This window comes from Hylobates moloch, unplaced genomic scaffold (genome assembly GCF_009828535.3).
Source record: "Hylobates moloch isolate HMO894 unplaced genomic scaffold, HMol_V3 SCAFFOLD_8, whole genome shotgun sequence".
Taxonomy (NCBI): Eukaryota; Metazoa; Chordata; class Mammalia; order Primates; family Hylobatidae; genus Hylobates; species Hylobates moloch.
In genome coordinates this window covers 1683516-1707435 of record NW_026652283.1, presented here as the reverse complement: position 1 = coordinate 1707435, position 23920 = coordinate 1683516, and the positions used below count along the sequence as shown (strand labels likewise).

Below are 23920 nucleotides of genomic sequence, written 5' to 3'. Positions count from 1 at the left end.
ACCCCTACCACAAAGACATCCTCCTTAACCAAAGGAATGGATATCTGGATACAACTAGGCATAAATGTTCACTAAACTTAATTTCAAAACATACAAGATTAAAGTGAATATGCTGTCAATGAAAAATTATCAGCTGATATACTAACAACAAATATACAAAAGAAAGGCCTAAATGGCCAAAGTATAATAAGCTAACTAATTTTGCCCCTTTTAAGACCACATGCTTTGTATGTTTTGTTTTCTAGTACGTAGATATTGTGGAAATAAGAATATTCTTATATTCAATAAATCCAGAAAGAATGTGTAATATGATCAGTCAGTTATAAAGAAAATACCATTTTGTTGTAGTCTTCCATTAAAAAACTTAAAGTGTCCTTTTCCACAGTTATTTTTCCCATGCCTGAAGATAATCTGGCAATTCTCGGAATTTAGCTTCCCTTTGCCTTCTGTCTGGACACTTGTCCAATTAAGCCAATCTATAATATCATTAACCAACATATATCCCCTTCTAAAACATGGTATACTCCAATCCAGAAAACTCAAAACCATAAGTAATGTTAAACAAATCCCCTTTTTAATAAATTTCTCAACTTCCAATTTCTACATACCAAATGTACTTATAAAATAGGCTAATTATTTCCTAAGAGGTCCTAAGGTATCAGTTCGTCCTATTTAACTCATTTTAGGGATGAAAGATGAGAGACAACATATGCCAAAGTGACAATTTTATACTGAAGTTTTTCTTTTCTTTTTAAGATGGAGTTTCACTCTTGTTGCCCAGGCTGGAGTGCAATGGTGCGATCTCGGCTCACTGCAACCTCTGCCTCCTGGGTTCAAGTGATTCTCCTGCCTCAGTCTCCCAAGTAGCTGGGATTACAGGCAGTGGCCACCATGCCTGGCTATTTTTAGTATTTTCAGTAGAGACGGGGGTTTCGCCATGTTGGCCAGGCTGGTCTCGAACTCCCGACCTCAGGTGATCCGCCCACCTTGGCGTCCCAAAGTGCTGGGATTACAGGCCTGAGCCACCACGCCCAGCATACACTGCAGTTTTTCAAGTTTGTATTTCACAATTTGAAAATATTATTTTTAACAAAATTAAAGCACTTCACTCAGCAGTTAACCCCAACAGAACATGAGCCAATTTAGGTTTTTAAAAGACCATTTACTCACCACCTGCTATATGCCAGACCTGCCACTAGATATCAAGAAAGTTACACGTTCCTTACCCTCAAGAAATATATAGTATATTAGGCAGGCACCCAGATTCTTTTTGATCAGTGATAACAAAACCACATGCTTTCAAGAGCCAAGCAGAGAACGTAAATAGGTGGAGCAGACCTTTCTGGATGGCAGTCTGATAATATACATCAAAATGAAAAATGTGTTTTCTTCAACTATTACAAAATTACTAAAGGGGAATTAGCTTGCAATAAATATACACAAAATGTATGGACAATTTACAATCCATTTATATAATCTAAATATCCATCAATAAGAGCAGTATTAAGTTATAGCATATCCATTTAATAATACACTAGAGAACTACTAAAAAGAAGAGAGTAGATGCAGATGTAAAGTAAGCCACAAATATTAATTTTAAAAACACACACACAGGGCCTGGCATGGTGGCTCATGCCTAGAATCCCAGCACTTTGAGAAGCCAAGGCAAAGAGGATCACTTGAGTCCAGGAGTGCAAGGCCAGCCTGGGCAACATGGCAAAACCTCGTCTCTATTGAAAATGCAAAAAGTAGCCTGGCGTGCATCTATAGTCCCAGCTACGTGGGAGTCTGAGTTGGGAGGACTGTTTGAGTTCGAGAGTGCAGTGAGCCGTGATTGTGCCATGGCACGTCCAGTCTGGGTGAAAGAGCAAGACCCTGTGTCAGAAATTAAATACACACACACACACACACACACACACACACACACACACACACCATCAGCCAAGACAGCACCACCTGCTGAGCTCCCAAATGCTGTTTCTGGTCACATCCAGAAGTACAACACCACAACTCCAGACCACAGCTGGGATGGGTTTGCAAGTGTCAGCAGTACGGGTTCTCTGAGAACTACTCACTGTGGATCCAGTCTACAGCCAACATGTCCTGCAGAAACTAGCTGCCCAGTAACAAGCAGCAGTTATAGAATCTAATAAAGTGGAGCCACTGTCTGACATTAAAGGGTTTCTACAGCAGTACTATATGCACTACAAATCCAATATGGAGATTCTCAAATTAAAACCAATAAACCCAGCAAAGAATTGACAGAGCTGGTGATATTTATGGCACAGATCGGTCACTGTTACCCAGAACATCTAAGTAACCTTCCTCAAGAACTAAAAGATCTACTTTCCTACAATTATACTGTACTGTCTTGAATCAAAATCATCTAATAACACTTTGCAAAGCTTTGATCTTGCTGAGAAGTATCACACCCATCCATCAAGTTTGCTAGAGCTCTTCTTTGAACTTCCAAGTTGCCATATAAGCTTTTGAGACTTTACATACTCATGTTGTGACTGATAGCAAGAATATAACTGTAAAACACAAGAATAAAGTGGATATAGTACTGCAGAATTGCATATACACCGCGTTAAGAGACAGCAATGTAACTGCAGCCAAGATATCTTTGGATGTGACGACTGAACGCTACAAGAAACATCTGGACTGATGCCAAAACTGTCAACGTCATCACAACTGCATGTTTCGAGATATTGGTTGCCACCTTGACATTCTTCCTAGGATAAGAAGAAGAGAAACAAATAGGACAGACTCAGAATCTGCGGGTAAAGTGACAAGAGACCTACTAGTGCAGTATGTCACTGGGAAGAGTGGCTCCAAACACAAAACACTGAAAAGGTTATGAAAAGTGCCCGAGAAACAAAAGAAGAAAAAACTCAAGGTGTTTAACTTTTAAGCTATTAGCTTTATTCATGATCCTCAAAGTTTTACCAAAACACTCCTGAAGCACACAGCTAGAAATCTCTAAGCAGAGGTTTGAAGTAACATGACGCTAATAAATCTTATCTCCAGATCGGTAGAAATTCATAAGCCCTCTAACTTCTATGCCTTTGGGCAAAAGTTTCTGCTGCTGCACCACAGAGAAGTAACAGAAATCATTGTTTGCTAAACATGCATTTCATCACCAGTTAGTCCCAGAGATCACTCAGTTATTGCTCATGACTGTGACCAACCATTATGTTGGTTATGTCCATGTTATGGACAAGAACTTTGGGGAAGACATGACAGTCCAAATCAGTGCTATAAGAGGTAATAGCTCAATGTCCCCTAGCCATGACAGAAGAACTTCCTCAAGACCTGTCCCAGTATAAAACACACAAGGGGCCAGGCGCAGTGGCTCACCCTTGTAATCCCAGCACTTTGGGAGGTGGAGGCGGGCGGATCACGAGGTCAGGAGATCGAGACCACGGTGAAACCCCGTCTCTACTAAAAATACAAAAAAATTAGCCGGGCATGGTGGCGGGCGCCTGTAGTCCCAGCTACTCGGAGAGGCTAAGGCAGGAGAATGGCGTGAACCCGGGAGGCAGAGCTTGCAGTGAGCCGAGATTGCGCCACTGCACTCCAGCCTGAGTGACAGAGCGAGACTCCGTCTCAAAAAAAAAAAAAAAAAAAAAAAAACACACACACAAGGATAAGAATATGATGCTGTCTACTATAACTGTGATTCAGTTCTTCCAAATCCTCAGATGATGCAGAATAAATTCCAGGGTAAGCTGACAGAGGCCCCAGTAAAATCAAGAGTGCAAGAATACGGCCAAGGACAATGGCTCCTGCCTGTTAAATCCAGCTATCCAAGAGGCTGAGGGAGGAGGATCGTTCGAGGCCAGGAGTTCAAGACCAGCCTGGACAACATGGCAAAACCCTGTTTCTACAAAAAACACAAACATTAGCCAGGCATGGTGGTGCATGCCTGTAATCCCAGCTACTTGGGAAGCTGAAGTGGGAAGATCACTTGAGCCCCTGAAGCGGAGGCTGCAGTAAGCTACGAATGCACCACTGCACTCCAGCCTCGGCAACAGAGTAAGACCCTGTAACCAAAAAAAAAAAAAAAGAAAAAGAAAGAAAGAAAGAGAAAAGAGAAAGAAAAAGAGAAGGCTGAAAATGATAAAGATGGGTGGGGAAGCACCAGTCTCAGTGAGGAGGAGGGTGCTGCTGATGAATCTGTTGACGAGTAGAAACTGCAAGAAATCTCCTAGAAGCTGAACAGCACCCATAGAGGAGTGAAAAGCCAACTAAAGGATGACTTCTAGAAAATCTGCATGGCTCAACCAAGGAAAAAAATTCAGTGCTGCCCCCAGGGAAAGCCCAAGAGGAAATGTATTGAAATAGATATTGATAAAGAGCAAGTAATTTTTTCTAACATTGATGACCGTCATAAAACGCCAAAGTCTGACAAGGAGACATGACTAGCAACTGCAATAGCTGGACAGACCAAAAAGAATTTATGAGGAAGAAAACCAAAATGAATCTGTTTCCCAAATCCAGAGATAAAGAGAAAAAAGAAGAACTTTGATGATCAGGTACAGCCAAAATGTCCAGTCAAAAAAAATAAGCATTCCTTTGGGGAAAAGCTGCTGCCACTATGAGAGACACTTAAAAAAAAAAAAAAAAAAAACCAGAAAAATTAAAAAAGAGAGAGAAAAAGTAACATCCAAGCCAGCTTTCCCTTCCCAAAATAAACTGTCATTAATCTGAAAATTAGTAAATCAAGAATGTTTACATTAGAAAGTCCAAAAGCACTATATCCTGAAAACCACCAAAAAAGGTGAATGACTGCTGAATGACTGGTTTCTTCCTTTTTTTTTTTTTTTTTTTTTTGAGATGGAGTTTTGCTCTTGTTGCCCAGGCTGGAGCACAGTGGCGCAATCTCAGCTCACTGCAACCTCCACCTCCCAGTTTCAAGCGATTCTCCTGCCTCAGCCTCCTGAGTAGTTGGGATTACAAGAGCGCACCACCATACCCAGATAATTTTTTATATTTTTTTACTTTTAGTAGAGACGGGGTTTCATCATGTTGGCCAGGCTGGTCTCAAACTCCTGACCTCAGGTGATCCACCTGCCTTGGCCTCCCAAAGTGCAAGGATTATGGGCGTGAGCCACTACCCTCAGCCTACTTTTTTTTTTTTTTTTTTTTTTTTTAAGAGACAGAGTCATGCTGTGTTGCCCAGACTGGTCTCAAACTCCTAGCCTCAAGCAATCCTCCCACCTCAACCTCCCAAGTAGCTGGGACTACAGGCACAAGCCACCACTGGGCTTGATCCCATTTTTGTAAAAAACAACTCTCGGCCAAGTGCAGTGGCTCATGCCTGTAACCCTAACACTTTGGGAGGCTAAGGTGGGAGGATCACTTGAGCCCGGGAGGTCGAGGCTGCAGAGCCATGACAGCACCAGCGCACTCCAGCCTGAGGTACAGAGTGAGATCTTAAAAAAAAAAAAAAAACTGCAACACAAAGAATAAGCCCTATGTAAACTATGGACTAATAAATAACAACATATTGATATGGGCTCATCAAATGCAATAAATGTGCGAAATTAATGCAAGATGTTCGCAATAGGAGAAACGAGGGGAGGGAAGGGAATATGGGAACTTTCTGTGCTATCAGCTCAAATTTCTGTACATCTAAAGCTGCTAAAAAAAAGTGTAATTTTTAAATTCTGAATATGCAGACAAATTTGCAAATAATTACTTGTATATGCACACAAAGACAGGTGAAAAGACCTGTATCAAACTGTTGCCCATGGTAACCTACAAAGGATGAAACTGGAAACTAGAGCATGAGAAGGAACTTTTTTTACATTATACAGTTGGCCCTCCATATCCATGGGCTCTATGTCTGTGGATTCACCCAAGCTTGGATCCAAAAAGTTTAATATAGCATCTGTATTTGAAACATACAGACTTTTTCTTGTCTTTATTCCCTAAACAATACAGTATAACAACTATTTACATAGCATTTATATTGTATTAGGTATTATAAGTAATCTAGAAATGATATAAAGTATTTGGGAGGATATGTACAAGTCATATGCAAATACTATGCCATTTATATCAGAGATTTGAGCATCTGTGGATATTGGTACCACCAAAGGTCCTAGAAGCAATCCCTACAGACACCAAGGGATGACCGTATATCTCTGGACTGTCTAAACTTTCTACACTGAGCAATAATGTAAGTAGAGGCTCTGTAGCATATTGTTAAGAATTTGGGTTTCTCAGGCCGGGCGCGGTGGCTCACGCTTGTAATCCCAGCACTTTGGGAGGCCGAGGCGGGCAGATCACGAGGTCAGGAGATCAAGACCACGGTGAAACCCCGTCTCTACTAAAAATACAAAAAATTAGCTGGGCGTGGTGGCAGGCACCTGTAGTCCCAGCTACTCGGAGAGGCTGAGGCAGGAGAATGGCGTGAACCCAGGAGGCAGAGCTTGCAGTGAGCCGAGATTGCGTCACTGCACTCCAGCCTGGGCTACAGAGCGAGATTCCGTCTCAAAAAAAAAAAAAAAAGAATTTGGGTTTCTCAAACCAGACTGCATGAAATCAAACCCTAGCTCCACCATTTGCTAGCTGATAAACTGCCAACAGTTACTTAATTTTTCTCCTTGCCTTAGTTTCCTCACCTGTAAAACAGAAATCATAGTATACACTCACAGAGCTGCCACAGCAATTAAATAATTTAATACACATAAAATAGTGGAAATTGTCTAGTACATAGTAAGTGCTCAATAAATGTTAACCAGCATCTTCATTACCAAGCATTTATTATTCCTGGATTTTCTTTTTAAATCTTGACTGGTAAGACTCATCAGGAAAACCCGGTTCATAAGCCCCTTTCTAGAAAGCCTCCAATGCAGAAAATACAAAAGCAATCAAAACCCAAATACAAATAATGAAATACTTTTTTAAAAAGCAGATTACAGCCGGGCGCGGTGGCTCACGCTTGTAAGAGGAGGGGGGATCAAGGTCAGAGTCGAGACCAGGTGAAACCCGTTCTAAAAAACAAAAAAATTACCCGGGGGGTCGGGGGCCTGTAGTCCAATATCGAGGGTGAGGCAGGGGATGGTGAACCGGAGGCTGTGAGTGACCGCCATGATCCAGCCTGGGTGACAGAGCAAGATCCGTCTCAAAAAAAAAAAAAAAAAAACAGTTACAGGGTGGGATGTTGTCACACCTGTAATCCAGATGTGGGTGAGGCAGGTGGATCACCTGGGGGAGCCACCTGGCCAACATGGTGGAACCCCGCCTCTAAAAAATGGCTTGGCAGTGCACGCCTGTAATCCCAGCTACTCGGGAGGCTGAGGCAGGAGAATCGCTTGAACCTGGGAGGCGGAGGTTGCAGTAAGCCAAGATCGTGCCATTGCACTCCAGCCTGGGCAACAAGAGCGAAACGCCGTCTCAAAAAACAAAACGAACAAAAAAAAAAGCAGATTACAAACCAACATTTATCAATTTGAGTTCATTTATATAAAAAATAATCACCAACAGATTCTATAATCACACAAAAAAATCCCCAAGTGGTGTACTTGTAAATAACTTTTACTTTCTCCTTTACAATTTTCTGACTCATTTAAATTTTCAACATTGACTATGTATCATTTATTAATGGAGCTCGGCAAACTTTTTATATTAAGGTCCACATAGTAAATAAATATTAGGTGCTACAGGCCATATGACTCTCTGGCACAACTACTCAACTCTGCTGCTGTACCCCAAAAGAAACCACAGACCATACCTAAACGACTGCATATGGCTATGTTCTAATAAAAACTTTTTTCTTCCTCTTTTTTTAAGACAGAGTTTCGCTCTTGTTGCCCAGGCTGGAGTGCAACGGCGCAATCTTGGCTCACTGCAACCTCCACCTCCTGGGTTTAAACGACTTTCCTGCCTCAGCCTCCCGGGCAGCTAGGATAACAAGCGTGCGCCACCACACCTGGCTAATTTTTGTAGTTTTAATAGGGACAGGGTTTCACCATGTTGGCCAAGCTGGTCTCGAACTCCTGATCTCAGGTTATCTGCCCACCTCGACCTCCCAAAGTGCTGGGATTACCGGCGTGAGCGACCGCACCAGGCCTAATCAAATCTTTATTTACAAAAAGAGGCAAGTGGCAGGACTTGACCTGCAGGCTTTAAAATCTGTCAATCCCTGAAATAAAGAATAAAACAAAATTATTTTCATTTTAGGAAACAAAATGTGATTCATACTAAAAAAAAAAGTGCACCAGCTAAATTGATACTATTGATAGAAAAAACCCATTTATTTACAAATTCATACAAGGAGCCTAGGGATAGAAAAAAAAAAAAAACAAACTCTCTTTTAGGCTCTGGAAATCCTACTCTCATTCCTAGTGCCAAGTGAAAAGAGGAAATCTGCTAAGCAGACCAAAGTCCAGATAGGAACTTATACTGGTGGGCAGACAGTTACAATCAGAAGTTAAAAGAAATATGCCTTTCACATTTAATTTGCAATTTTTTCAAATTTCATAATTCACCAACAAGCAGCTGCCACATGTGTGGAAATCTTTACTGATGAAATAATTTTAGTTACAGATCATCACAATCAGCACTCTGACAACAAATTTATAAGAACGGATGAAAACATCTAGGAATTACCTAAGAGTCGTTTGAGGAGACGTAAGGGTGGCCTTTGATAAGAGGTCACTTCAAACTTTCAGAACTGACAAGACGTATAATCTCCCCCCAAAAAGTAATGCTATGGGTAGATGGATGCTTTTTCTGAAGGAATTTTTAGCATTTCATTTGGAAAAGTTTTGTGATCAAATAATGCTAAATGTTACGACAGATTTCTTGGCGTTTAAAGGGATTCTCTGGGTGAGGGGAAGGGGTGATAAAAAGTCTGCTTTTGTAACAGAAATGGGGGACAATAACCAAGTCTCAGAAACCCAGAGTCAAAAAATTAAAAGAACATTCTATTTTTTAAAAAAAGTCAACAACCTGCAATGAAGTCACCATACCCCCATAAAATCCCAATTGTGCATTTAAATCTTTCTACCAAAATTCACTTTTGGACCATCTTATGAAGTTGTCAAAATTTCAGAGGCAAACGTTTAAATCAAGATCAAAAGCCAGTAGGAAAAAAGAGCTAACAGTTTCCAACCCAAACTCTCTCCGAGCCCCCTAAAAACTGATTTATAACCCTGTTATCGGTAATTTTAAAAGAAGCGAACACTGACGGACGGGGGCTTGGGAAAACAGAACTCAAGGTACCAAGCAGGCTGCCCGACGCGTCACCTGAGAAAGGTGAGGGAACTCTCCCCACCCCAGTCACTGTGAAAGCAGCGCTAAGAGAGCCCATCCCAAGCCTCCACCAAAGAAATTCCTAGAAGTGATAAAAACAGACAAGAGACGAAGAGGGGCGGGCAGATCTTCTCCGCGGGCAGGAAGCTGGAGCAACTGCACCCGAAGGTGAGCAGAGGGCAGCAGGCTCCGACCCTCCGCCGCGAGAGGCGAGGCGAGGGGGGCAGTGGGCGCCGGACTCCTCCGACAGCGGTCCAAGGAGGGCGGATCCAGGTCCCCACACGGCCGCCCCTCAGGCCAAGGCGCGCCGGGCGGCAGGTCAGAGTTAGACATCAAGTTGCGGGCGGGCGGAGAGTGCGCTCTCCCGCCCGCGCCAGGGACATTCGCCCCCTCAGCTCTCACCTCCCCCCGACCCCAGGCTCTCCCTCTGCGCCCAGGAAACGGCGCCCACACTCCAGAGACCCTCACCCGGAGCCCGTCGCCGCCTCGCCGCGTGTCTCGGACTTCTTGGGAGCCACCGCTGAGGGGAGGGGGGAGGAGGGGGGAACGGAGGAGGGAGGGGGCCAAGCCCGGTGCAGCCGCCGCTGCTGCCGCCGCCGCGATGCCGCTTCTGGAATCGCGCTCGCGCCGCCGCGACAGCTACCGCCGCCGCCGCGTCTCCCCGCCCTCATGACCGCACGTCGCCGTGACGCGCATCGCACGAGGCGGTTCGAGCCAATAAGACCACACGCCGTGCGCAGCCGCGCTGTCCTAAACCGGAAGCTGCTCCTCTGACCGCTCTAGAACCTGGGTGCATCGTGGGAGCTGTGGTTCGGCCAGGACCTTAGCGAAAACTGTGCTGGGCGTTGAGGGACCGAGGAGCGTGGGCTCCTTAGGCGTTCACACAACTCCTCGGAGTTTTTTCCTCCCACCGAAAAAGGAAGCAATTTGGAGCTGAGGAGGAGGGGGCTGCCCCGTCTCGCTTGTGCTTTTCGCAGTCTCTATGGATACTGGCTACACACTTTGGTCAAGAGCCAGAATTTGAGGATTTAGGCTGGATCGTGTGTCTCTGCCAAGGGCTGATAGGATGCTGAGCGTCGTCTGTGAAGACTTCGGAAATAAATCCAAAAGCATTAGCCAAGTTTTGCCCAGAGCAATAGTGTTTGCCTTTTATTACCTTATTAAAGATTATGATTTATGCTCTACCAGTTCTATTTTTTTAAAAACCCAGTCACTCTTAAAATACATATAATTCAGAGGAATTTTTAAAATGATGTTAATGTAATGGTATATCAGAACCTACTTAAGCACTGAATACCTGCGTCCATTTACCCAGAATGAGTAAGTAATTTTCTACAAGTCAGCTTTACGTTGAGTTCTAACTTCTTAGAAGCCAAGAACAGATTTGGTTACATACTTATTCTATAAGAAAAGTGAATATAAGAGTTAGTCTGCATAGAAAAATAGTTCTTTACATTCAGTAGGAGGGGGAATTTATCACATTCTTAAGGCGTAAATGCCTTAACTATCAAAATTCTTGTTATTGACTAAAGGAAATCCATACGATTTAGGGAAAGTCTGTGCCCACGGCTTACTGTCCTTCCCGTTGAACCACAGCAAGAGGTAACAAAGGGTGCAGAGAAAAGCTGACAGGCCTTGAGGGAGCTGGAGTTGGATATATGACGAAAAAACAAAAATACAGAAGTCTTCATTATGGAAATGTAAGTTTTAAAAAGTAAAGCTACTAAAATCACAAAGAACATGATTAAGATGGCAATAATGCAGAACTAAGGCCCACTCATTTAAGCTTGAAAGAGATAAAACTAGTAGAAATTAAAATTAGGAAATAAATGTTAAAGGAACTAATTTCGGCCGGGCGCGGTGGCTCACGCTTGTAATCCTAGCACTTTGGGAGGCCGAGGCGGGCGGATCACGAGGTCAGGAGATCGAGACCACGGTGAAACCCCATCTCTACTAAAAATACAAAAAAATTAGCCGGGCGTGGTGGCGGGCGCCTGTAGTCCCAGCTACTCGGAGAGGCTGAGGCAGGAGAATGGCCTGAACCCGGGAGGCGGAGCTTGCAGTGAGCCGAGATTGCCCCACTGCACTCCAGCCTGGGCGACAGAGCAAGACTCCGTCTCAAAAAAAAAAAAAAAAAAAAAAAAAGGAACTAATTTCCTCCAAGGAGTAGTTTACATTGAAAATATAATTTTTTTAAGTTTACATGATTTGTGAAAGACATAATAATAATGACTTCTATGTTCCCAGGTAAAGATATAAAGCTTTTGAGGTTGAAATCAAGGAAGACAATTGTACACCTCCTCAGCACATCAGAAACAATACAGGCATTTCTGGATTGCGAATTTGACCCATTATACCAACTCACATAGAACAGAGATAAGAAGTATAAGATTCTTAGGCTTAATAAAGAGTCTACTAAAGGTGACAGAACTGCAGCGAAATAGATAATTTTTTAAAAAGAGATTCTTCAAAGATCTCCAATCTTTCCTGCATCCCTTTCTCTTAACGACTGGTTTCCAGGCCAAGCGCGGTGGCTCACACCTGTAATCCCAGCACTTTGGGAGGCCGAGACGGGCAGATCACTTGAGGTCAGGAGTTCAAAACCAGCCTGGCCAACCAGGCAAAACCCCGTCTCTACAAAAATACAAAAAATTAGCTGAGCATGGTTGCGTGTGCCTGTAATCCCAGCTACTCTGGAGGCTGAGGCAGGAGAGTCACTTGAACCTGACAGGCAGAGGTTGCAGTGAGCTGAGATCACGCCACTGCACTCCAGCCGGTGTGACAGAGCAAGACTCCGTCTCAAAAAAAAAAAAAAAAGAGATTCTGCTTTGACAAAACGAAGGGCTTTAAGAAGCTACCTCTGGAACAGTTCACCGTGTGCAGAACCAGATAAGAGACAGCCTTATCATTTCCCTAAAGTTTCACACCTTGTTCTCGGTCACCTTGATCCCATTCACATATCACTACTGCCAGTTCCTGATGCTTATATAGTGATGAAACAACCACATCATTTCCTCAAAATACCCACACCTCCTTAGCTATTGAGGATGTTGCCACTGTCCCTGACCTGAACACCTGAGGAACATTGCCTCGATCCCCACATCCATAAGGCTAGCTTCACCCTTAACCCTTATCTAAATGTCACCATTAAATATTCCAAAGCAGAATTTTCAGGCCCTCTCCCTGACCATACTTCAGTTACTAAACTTTATATATTGTCTTCTGATTAGCTGTCCAAAAAACAAGAAAAATTCAGTGAAACTCTCTATCCTCAGCATCAGCTGCGTATCTTCAGAATTTCTGTTCTCTCCATTCTTGGGGTATCACACTACTCCACAGGAGGGTACAGCCCCTTATCTTCTGCAGCACCAAAAAAAGATTCCCTTCCACCCCATCCCACGTGCCAGTCACCAGTGACCCAACAGTACCCTGTGGCTCAACTAGTCTGATGTAGTCATCTCTGCAATTATCAGATATTATTGAAAAGGATGGCGCATCACTAGGTGAGTCACATTCATAATCCAGTTGTGGCTCCAGTGACACTATAGTATGTTGCTGACATGATGGACAGAGTTAAACTCCATTGTGATATCCAAGGCAATAGCCAATGAGATTTGAACATGTATCTAAGGCATGGTAGTGTGCACCTGTAGTCCCAGCTACTCCAGAGGCCAAGGCTGGAGGATCACTGGGCCCAGGAGTTCCAGGCTGCAGTAAGCTATGATGGCACCACTGCACTCCAGCCTGGGCAACAGAGTGAGACCCCATCTCTAAAAAAAAATAAGAATATGTATCTAAAGCTACAAGCAAATGAACGTTCAGCTTTCAATTTTTTTTTTTCATAAAAAGAGAATCTCACTATGTTGCCCAGGCTGGTCTCAAACTCCTGGGCTCAAGCAATCCTCCTACCTCCCAAAGTGCTGGGATTATAGATGTGACCCACTGTACCTAGCCAACTTTCAAATTCTAAAAGAAAAAATACCCTAGACCCCAGTGTGAATTTAAACTTGAGTTTGAAACTGGTTTGTATTGCTTCTCTTATAAAGACAAACTATCATTTTTCTTATCAGAATCGTATCTATTTTTAAGAAGGAAAAAAGACATTACTTTGCCAGTGAAAACCAGAATTAGAGTGTTCTTTCAGAGACCTGTGTCTGTGAGTTAAAAAAAAAAAAAATTACAAAAGGAAATTAACAGCTTCATTATTACAAAATACTTAATTCTAGCCTAAACTCTTCTTTTCAGCTCCAATATTTATCAGCTCTCAAAATATAAATATTAGAACTGAGGGGGAAATCTGGATACAGAAGATACACCATAAAAAAGATAAATCAAAAGAAAGGGCAAGGAATGTCATCAAATCAGTCCCTCTGATTGTCTCATATAGTATCCATAGAACAGTGAAACCCAGCCAGCTATTTAGGATTCAGAGGTGTTAGATGCTTTGCAAATAGTCTAGTAATCTATTTGAGAAAATTAGAGGGAAATACATAAATATCTGTATTCCACCTTAATTGCAATTAAACAAATCATTGATATCAAATTGTTATATTGTTTAAAACTACATTAATCAGGGCCAGGCGCCGTGGCTCACGCCTGTAATCCCAGCACTTTGGGAGGCCGAGGTGGGCAGATCACCAGGTCAGGAGATCGAGACCATCCTGGCTAACACAGTGAAACCCGTCTCTACTAAAAATACAAAAAAATTAGCCGGGCGTGGTGGCAGGCGCCTGTAGTCCCAGCTACTCGGAGAGGCTGAGGCAGGAGAATGGCGTGAACCCGGGAGGCGGAGCTTGCAGTGAGCCGAGATTGCGCCATTGCACTCCAGCCTGGGCGATAGAGCGAGACTCTGTCTCAAAAAAAAAAAAAAACTGAAGAGAAAGACCAGTATAAACACTCCAATAATTACATAAATTACATTAGCAGCTCCTCAAATGCAGGTTAGATAACATAGTCCTGCAGATTGAACTTAAGATAGAACATCATTACTGGCTGTGCTGCTGACAAAGGCATTGCTTATCTATGGCTTATGCATTAGCTCTTGTTAAGCTTTTATACCTTCATCAATAAAATGAAGATGTGGGTGAATGCATGTTTAGATGGACAGAAAGGATAAATACAACTTTAGGAATGTACTTGCCGGTGGGAAGGGGCGAAGAATAGGCCTGGGAGCTATGGAGAGATCATCTTATCTGTAATATTTCATTTCTTCTATATCAAAAAGATGAAGCAAGTAACAACACATTTAACATTTATGAATCCTAGGTGGTATGTACATGGATATATATTAGAGGCTTCTCTGAACTTTTTTAGTAGTTGAAAAAAACAACTTTATTGAAGTATATTTTATATAAAATGCACCCTCTTTTTAAGTGTACAGTTCAAATGAGGTTTGACAAATGTATACTCCCATGGAAGCATAACCTCAGTCAAAATATACAACATTTCCAACACCCTCCACAATCCCCCCATGCCTATTTGGAGTCAGTATTTCTTGTCCCAAGCCTGGCTCCAAGCAACCACTGATATTCTTTCTGCCACTATAGAATGCTTTTGCCTCTTCTAGAATTTCCCATTAATGGAATCGTGTGATATGTACTCTTTTGTTCTGTCGACTTTGTCTCAGCATGGGGTTTTTGAGTTTCATTCATGCTATTGCATTCATCATAGTTCTGTCACTTTCTGTTGCTAGGTAGTATTCCATTTGTTTATCCATTCACCTTTGATGAATGTTTGGGTAATTTCTTGTTTTTGTTGTTGTTGTTGTTGTTTTGTGAGAAGGGTCTCACTCTGTCACCTAGGATGGAGTTCAGTGATGCAATCGTAGCTCACTGCAGCCTCAATCTCCTGAGCACAAACAATCCTCCTATATCAGCCTCCCAAGTAGCAGGGACTACAGGCATGTGCCACCATGCCTCGCTAATTTTATTATTTTTTGTAAAGACAGGGTCTTGCTAAATTGCCCAGGCTGGCCTCAAACTCTTGGCCTCAAGCGATCCTCCCAGGTTGGCCTCCCAAAGTGCTGGGATTACAAATGTGAGCCACTGTGCCCAACATCTAGTCCCTGATTGTTATAAATAAAGGTATTGTGAACATTTATGTACAAATCTTTAAGAGGACATGTGTTTTCATTTACTTTCGATGAGAGGGGTGAATTAGCAAAATCATATAAATTTATGTTTAACTTTATGAGAAACTGCCAAATTGTTTCCCCATTTTACACCCTCACCAGCAATATATGAGATTTCCAGTTGTTCCACATTCTTGCTAACCCTTAGTATTGTCAAATTTTTTATTTTAGCTATTCTAGTGGGTATGTCAGTGTTATCTCATTGTGGTTTTAATTTGCCCTTTTCTGATTGTTAATGATGTTGAGACTTCTCATGTGTTTATTGGCCTTTATTATATTTTCTTTTGTGATGTGTCTGTTCAAACTTTTTGCCCATTTTTTAAAATGGGGTTGTTTTCCCCCTTATTATTGAGCTGTAAGTGTGTTTTTTTTTTTTTTTTTTTTTGAGACAGAGTCTCACTTTTTCACCCAAGCTGGAGTGCAGTGGCACAATCTCTACTCACTGCAACCTCTGCTTCCTGGGTTCAAGCAATTCTTATACCTCAGCCTCCCAAGTAGCTGGAATCACAGGTGTGTGCCACCACACCCGGCTAATTTTTGTATTTTTAGTAGAGACAGGGTTTCACCATGTTGACCATGCTGGTCTCGAACTTCTGACCTCAAGTGATCTGCCTGCCTCAGCCTCCCAAAGTGCTTGGATTATAGACGTGAGCCACTACGCCTGGCCATCAGTGTTCTTTATATATCTTTAGATACAAGTCTTTTGCCAAAGTAAAAGGCAAGCAAAAAATTCTTTTAAGAATGCCAGGATTACATAATATTTCAAAGTTATAAAGGGTTGCTTCCATTTAATCTCTCCTTTGCTGTGAGAATGAAAATAGAAACACAAAGTTTTCATTACCTTAAAAATAGAGAGTAATAAAGATGTGTGTTAGAAGCTACAACTACAGAAAAACAGGAAATACAGGTGAAATCAATAAAGAAAAATGTCATTTCTTAAGTAATTTAGAAGCACCTAGTAATTAAAAATCTGTCATCTTTTTATTAAGAAAAAATTCAAGACAGCATCTGTTCTACTCAGTGACTGCTTATGCGCTCACCCACACACACAGAACTGTAAGCCAAAAAAAGAGCATTTTTATTTGTTGTGCTAAAATTTTAAATCCATAATCTAAAGAGGTTTATTAACCTTGCAATATCTCAATGATGTATAGCTAAACTCAGAACTCAGGACCAGGTGTAGTCAGGATAGTTTGATATAAATACTTTCATCAAGTTATACAGGATTAATCCCTGAGCCCTTGAGGTCACAATCTGGTGAAGCGACAATTTGCAGAAATAAGTTGCAAGGACTGGCAGGCATTTACTGTGAAGGAAGAAGAACTGATCTGGAATTGAATTCCAATGATTGTGACTAAATAATCACTGAGGTAGGGGTTGAGATTGATCTCATAACTTTGTTTCTCAAAATTTTTTTTCCTTTTCTTTTGGTTTAGATTAGAAGCAAAAGCAAAACTGGGTAGGAAAAGCAGGCTGTAGCAAAAATAAAATTCTCAACGAAAAATCCAGACTATCAAAAGTCTTACTCCTTCCCCTCAAACTTTCTCTAATAATTTCATATGCCTTGGATGTTGTCAGCCAAGTCTAGCCACACCTGAGGTATTGCGGGCAGGCCCAAGACAAGCGTAAAACAAACAAGGACGGGGGAGAAAGAGGAAAACAGAAAAAGTGTGAAAGAGCGCAAAGAAATGCTGCTAGAGATGCACCATAAGTGCTGTCAGTTGCCCATCTAAGAAAGCAAGCCGAACACTTTTAAAAGAGAATTGGGGCCAGGCACGGTGGCTCACTTCGAGAGGCAGAGGTGGGCGGATCACTTAAGGTTACGAGTTTGAGACCAGCCTGGCCAACATGTCGAAACCCTGTCTCTAATAAAAATACAAAAATTAGCCGAGCATGGTGGTGCACACCTATAATCCCAGCTACTCCATGGCTGAGACACAAGAATTGCTTGAAATCAGGAGGTGGAGGCTGAAGTGAGTCCAGTTCCCACCACTGTACTCCAGCCTGGGCAACAGAACCAGACTCTGTCTCAGAAAAAAGAAAAGAAAAGATAATTGGCCAGGCATGGTGGCTCACACCTGTCATTCCAGCACTTTGGAAGGCCAAGGCAGGAGGATCACTTGAGCCCAGGAGTTCAAGACCAGCCTGGGCAGCATAGTGAGACTCCATCTCTACAGAAATTGAAATAAAAAGCCAGGCATGGTGGCTGGCACACACCTGTAGTCCCAGCTACTCAGAAGGCTGAAGTGGGAGGATCACTTGAGCCCAGAAGATTGATACTGCATTGAGCTATGATCATGCCACTGCACTCCAGCCTGGGTGACAGAGGGTGACTCTGTCTCTTAAAAAAAAAAAAAAAAAAAAAAGCCAGGCGCAGTGGCTCATGCATGTAATCCCAGCACTTTGGGAGGCCAAGGTGGACAGATCACAAGATCAGGAGAGCAAGACCATCCTGGCCAACGTGGTGAAACCTTGTCTTTACTAAACAATACAAAAAATTAGCCGGGCATGGTGGTGCACCTGTAGTCCCAGCTACTCCGGAGGTTGAGGCAGGAGAATCACTTGAACCTGGGAGACAGAGGTTGCAGTCAGCTGAGATTGCGCCATTGCTCTCTAGCCTGGGCAACAGAGTGAGACTCCATCTCAAAAACAAACAAACAAAAAACCAACATTGCTCTTTCTTCTTCCCAAGCAAATGAAGAAAATAGGTGTGAGATTCTCAAAAGTCAACATCTAGAGAGCTTATTAAGAATTTAATTCTGGCTGAGCACAGTGGCTCACACCTGTAATCCCAGCACTTTGGGAGGCTGAGGCGGGAGGACCACTTGAGTCCAGGAGTTCGAGACCAGCCTGAGCAACATAGTGAGATCCTTTTAAAAATAACCAGTGTGAGCACAGCTGTAGTCCCAGCTACTTGGAAGGCTGAGGTTGGAGGCTTGCTTGAGCCGAGGAGGTTGAGGCTGCAGTGAGCCATGATCAAGCCACTACGCTCCAGCCTGAGCAACAGAGCAAGATCCTGTATTAAAAAAAAAAAAAAAAAAAAAAAGAGTCAATTCCCGGATATTATCCCAGAGATTCCGGTAGGCCCCAGAAGTCAGATTTTTTTTCCATTCAGATTCCAAAGATTCTGATTCGTGGGCTCCATGCAGGCCTGACTTCCTAGGTGGATGACCTATGCAGTTAGTTGCTCAGGGCCCTGTACTCAAAAGGGCCCTATGCTTGGGTTTTTGTTTTTTTTTTTTGAGATCGCATTTCGCTCTTCTTGCCCAGGCTGTCATGCAATGGTGCGATCTCGCCTCACTGCAAACTCTGCCTATGAGGTTCAAGCGATTCTCCTGCCTCAGCCTCCCAAGTAGCTGGGATTACAAGTATGCACCACCACACCCAGCTAATTTTGTATTTTTAGTAGAGATGGGGTTTCACCATGTTGGCCAGGCTGGTCTCAAACTCCTGACCTCAGGTGATCTGCCCGCCTCGGCCTCCCAAAGTGCTGGCATTACAGGCATGAGCCACCGCGCCTGGTCCCTATTCTTGGTTTGATGCCCTGTTGTTACTCTCTTGAAATTTTTAATAACTTTTGAATAAGAGATCCCTCATTTTCCCTTTGTGCTGGGCCCTGCAATTTATGTAGTCCCCATGGGGACTACAAAACTGCAATGGGAGTTAGACCTTAGACTTTAGTCTTTTTTTTTTTTTTTTTTTTTTTTCTTGAGACGGAGTCTGGCTCTGTCGCCCAGGCTGGAGTGCAGTGGCGCAATCTCGGCTCACTGCAAGCTCCGCCTCCCGGGTTCACGCCATTCTCCTGCCTCAGCCTCTCCGAGTAGCTGAGACTACAGGCGCCTGCCACCACGCCCGGCTAATTTTTTTTGTATTTTTAGTAGAGACGGGGTTTCACCGTGGTCTCGATCTCCTGACCTCGTGATCCGCCCGCCTCGGCCTCCCAAAGTGCTGGGATTACAAGCGTGAGCCACCGCGCCCGGCCCAGACTTTAGTCTTTTACTGCGGAAAATATTCAGACAATTACCTACATATCTACTGGATTTTAAGCCTGATACATAGCATCCGAATTAAATCAATTTATACAATTTCTACTTGGCACTTTGGAATCAGGGGATCCTTCAATGAGCTTTTTCCAGAGGGAGAGCCCAGACAGAGAAGTAGCTGTTGTTACAGGAAGCAAATTCCTGGGGGCAGTGGCTTCAGGAACTGGCAGTTATTTGTGCAAGGAAGGGATAAAGAAAAAAAGTAGAGACTCCAAAAATAATACGTGAAAAAACATCATTCTCAGGCATTTGAGGAGAGGCGAAATTGACCCAACAAAGGTGATCAGATAGCCTTGAAACTCAATTATCTAAAAACCTTGGTCATTAAAAGCTAGAAAAAGTCAAACACCTTTGGAATAAATTCTAAGCTGATTTACTTTGCCTAACCCTTTCAGCTGGGGAGGTCAGTAGGTGGAGATGGAGATAAAGGACACATCTCTTAGACTGCCAGAGTGTTTTGTGGCAGAACTAGGAGAGATGAGCTTTAGGTCAGCTAATAAAAGTTCCCATTTCCCCACTCGCTGTTTATCATGGTAGAGCATCAACAATACACATTCCATGGGGAAAAAACAAACCGTGGCAAAGAGCCAGTTCCATCCAAGGCTAAAAAATAGAATCGGAATATATTTCAGCTAAATCTAAAAAACAAATTGCTCTTGCCACTGTGCTTCAACTGGAAAACATTCCTCTCAGCAGTTGAGTCAGACTATCAAACCTTCAGAGCCTGGCTGGCCATAAACTAGAACAGGAAGGGAAGGGCGGTGTCAGCTTTTCCTAGAATGACCAGCTGGGTAACACTTATTGTGGCCATCCATTGTCATGCTCTATTTTTTTTTTAATCTTTCATTCCTAAGTAACTTTGGCTGTTGTTACTCACTCTTAAGTGGCTTCAGGAAGGTAGAAGTCATCATGGTTTTCACCATCATTACCATCAATGCCATACCCATGTAATTATTATAATAACAATAGCTGATATATGTATAGAATATTTACTACGTGCTGAGCATTTTCTGAGTTATTTATATACATTAACTCATGTAAGCCTCACCACAACCCCATGACATAAATACTATTGTTATCCCCATTTTACAGATGAGGAAAGTGAGGCACAGAGGGGTTAAGTGACTTGTTTAAGGTCACACAGCTATTACATAGCAGAGCCAGGATTCAAATACAGGGAGTGTGACTCTAATGCCCAAGCACATAGTCACTAGTCTATGTAACAAAGGCCACTATTCTGGGAGCTGAATGAAGCAAGGCAAACAGTTGCTCTGAACCTTTTTCGGATTATAGACTCCTTTGAGCATCTATACCCTCAGAAAAATAACTGTATACACCAAATATTTACAGATCCACAGAGGACTGCCTCTGCTCCTCTGAGACCAAACATTTACATTTATGACTTTATTCCTGGTTAAGAATGCCTACTACAGCCACTAGCTGTTTAAAATTGTAAAACAACTACCAAAGACAAAAAGATTTTTAAGTCTAATGATGAGGCCGGGCAAGGTGGCTCACGCCTGTAATCTCAACACTTTGGGAAGACGAGGTAGGAAGATTGCCTGAGTTCAGTACCAGCCTGGGCAAATGGTAAGGCCCTTGTCTCTATTAAAAAAAATTTTTTTTAACTAGCCAGGCATAGTGGTGCATACCTGTAGTCCCAACTACTCAGGAGGCTGAAGTAGGAGGATTGCTTGAGCCCAGGAGTTCCAGCCTTCAGTCAGCTATGATTGCACCACTGCACTCCAGTCTGGGCAACAGAGAAAGACTCTGTCTCTAAAATAAAATTTGAAAATTTAAATCTAATAACTCTGAAGTGTGGACTCAGGGCACTAATAACCCTGTAAGCCTTACATAGCACCATGTCATCAAAATCCAAGAACTGACTTTTTTTTGAGACGGAGTCTTACTCTGTCGCTCAGGCTAGAGTGCAGTGGCACAATTCCAGCTCACCACAACCTCCACCTCCCCCGTTCAAGCGATTCTCCTGCCTCAGCCTCCCGAGTAGCTGGGATTACAGGCATGCACCACCATGCCCAGCTAATTTTGCATTTTTAGTAGAGACAGGGTTTCACCGTGTTAGCCAGGCTAATCTCGAACTCCCGACCTCAGATGATCCGCCCACCTTGGCCTCCCAAAGTGCTGGGATTACAGGCGTCAGCCACTGCACCTGGCCAGAACTGACTATTTTATAAAAAAACAAATTTTAAAGATTTTTATCAACTGCCAAATTATTTCAAAATCGAAGAATAAACCACTATAACTTCCAGCATATAACACAGTGCCTGGCCTACACTGAGTGCTCAATAATTGTTAATAGAAGGAAGGAGGCCGGGCGCGGTGGCTCACGCCTGTAATCCCAGCACTTTGGGAGGCCGAGGCGGGCGGATCACGAGGTCAGGATATCGAGACCACCCTGGCTAACACAGTGAAACCCTGTCTCTACTAAAAATACAAAAAAAAATTAGCCGGGCGCCATGGCGGGCGCCTGTATTCCCAGCTATTCGGGAGGCTGAGGCAGGAGAATGGCGTGAACCCGGGAGGCGGAGCTTGCAGTGAGCCGAGATCGCGCCACTGCACTCCAGCCTGGGCGACAGAACCAGACTCCGTCTCAAAAAAAAAAAAAAAAAAAAGAAATAGAAGGAAGGAAAGGGGAAAAAGGGAGCCAAGTGTATCTGAATGCTTTTTAGTAGTATGCTCAATGTAATTTCAAAATATCATTCAAGTTTTAAATATATATGTAATAAATTATATATAACATATATAATAACTCCATTTCTACACAATCACGTTGTGATTACCCATCCTCAGAATCAAGTAATTCAAGTTTTCTCCAAATAACTTCTTGGCTTCATAGTCCTATTGCTTTTCATTCAGCAATTAAATGCTAAAAAAAATTAAATCTCTAGAAAGCCGATGTTCATTTACATTTAGCTAATTGACAAGTTATGATAGAATCCACAACAATTTGGGAAGGGGGAATTCACACACAGGATATATATGAAAGCGACCTTAGAACATACTAGAGCAATGGGAAAACAAATGCAAACCAAGTCATTTGGGTTGTCACCATGCTAACTAGATATAAAACCCAGGCCGGGTGTGGTGGCTCATGCCTGTAATCCCAGCACTTTGGGAGTCCGAGGCAGGGAGATCACAAGGTGAGGAGTTTGAGACCAGCCTGACCAACATGGTGAAACCCGGTCTCTACTAAAAATACAAAAATTAGCTGGGCGTGGTGGTGCGTGCCTGTAATCCCAGCTACTCAGGAGGCTGAGGCAGGAGAATTGTTTCAACCCGGGAGGCGGAGGTTGCGGTGAGCCAAGATGGCACCACTGCACTGCAGCCTGGGCAATAGAGCAAGACTCTGTCTCAAAAAAAAACAAAAAACAAAAAAAGACATATAACCCAATAGAAATAGGTAATTAAATTGTCTTGCTAAGAAATTTGAAGATTGAAAGTCCAGAGCAATGACTTTAGAAGATCTTATTAACGGTAGAAGCAAATAACGGGAGACCACTTAAAACTCTTTGGGCTGATGCTAAAAACAGTTGTTTATACTCTGTAGAGCTACAGATCTATCTGTTTTACTCTACTTTCTCTATTTTAATACTGTTTTTCAAATTGCACTGATGCATGCTTTTTCAAGTCTGGGTTCAGATCAAAGGAGGGCTCTGGCTGGCTCAATGGCCAATTAGCCGACATTTTATAAACAGCATGTGACTTCATTAGAGGACACATCAGCAAGTCTCTAAGAGTTCATAATGCTATTCCGCTGAGAAGTGACTTCCTCTAGAGAATGCTGTCATATGTCTGTATTGGCATCTCCTCTTGGCCCCAGTTTGGTTAATAACTACAATTATGCTTTGGTCATTTCAACAGCTCTGAGCCTTTGTCAGACCTTATCCCTATTATGTGCTTTCATGCCTCCCTGGACTACTGCAATATGTTCCTAATTGGTCTCCCTGTCATCAATCTCAACACCCTCCAATCCATTCCATCTACTGCTGCCAAGACCAACTTTCAAAATGAATTAAGTTCAAAAACTTTCAAAAGCTCTCAAAGTCCAAATTCCTTTAAGCTGAAATCCAAGGCTCTCCACAATCTGGCCCTAACCTACTATTTCAGAAATTCACTCACATTATTACATGTACCATGTACCAAGGTCCTGCCAAACCAACTATTTACCATTCCCAGAATATATCCTTCACTTTCTGCCTCTCTATCATTCCTTGGTAATCCTTTGCTTCCTACTAGCCTATTCCTACTGGGAAGTCCTTCCTCACACAGCAACTAAAATGGGCTCTTTTTTTTTTTTTGAGAGAGGGTCTCGCTCTGTTGCCCAGGCTGGAGTGCAGTGGCACGACTGAAATGGGCTGTCTGTCTGCAACTTTACCCATCCTATTAAATGGTAATTAATAATTTTTATAAAATAAATTTTATGGTATGTGTATTTTGCCATAATAAAAAATGGCTTAAT

At 42.7% G+C, this 23920-nt stretch overlaps 1 protein-coding gene across 4 annotated transcripts in view; it reads right to left on the bottom strand.

Moving 5' to 3' along the window:
* Positions 1-9915, bottom strand: part of ADIPOR2 (adiponectin receptor 2) — a 96583-nt gene extending 86668 nt beyond the window's left edge. For 3 of the 4 annotated variants that reach the window (XM_058442579.1, XM_058442578.1, XM_032159290.2), the window contains exon 1: positions 9736-9915. The gene's annotated coding sequence lies outside the window, so the exon portion shown is untranslated. Of the gene's footprint in view, positions 1-8622; positions 8969-9735 lie in introns of those variants that run through there. The other variant, XM_058442580.1, reaches the window with a different exon arrangement.
* Between the last annotated feature and the right edge of the window lie 14005 nt (positions 9916-23920).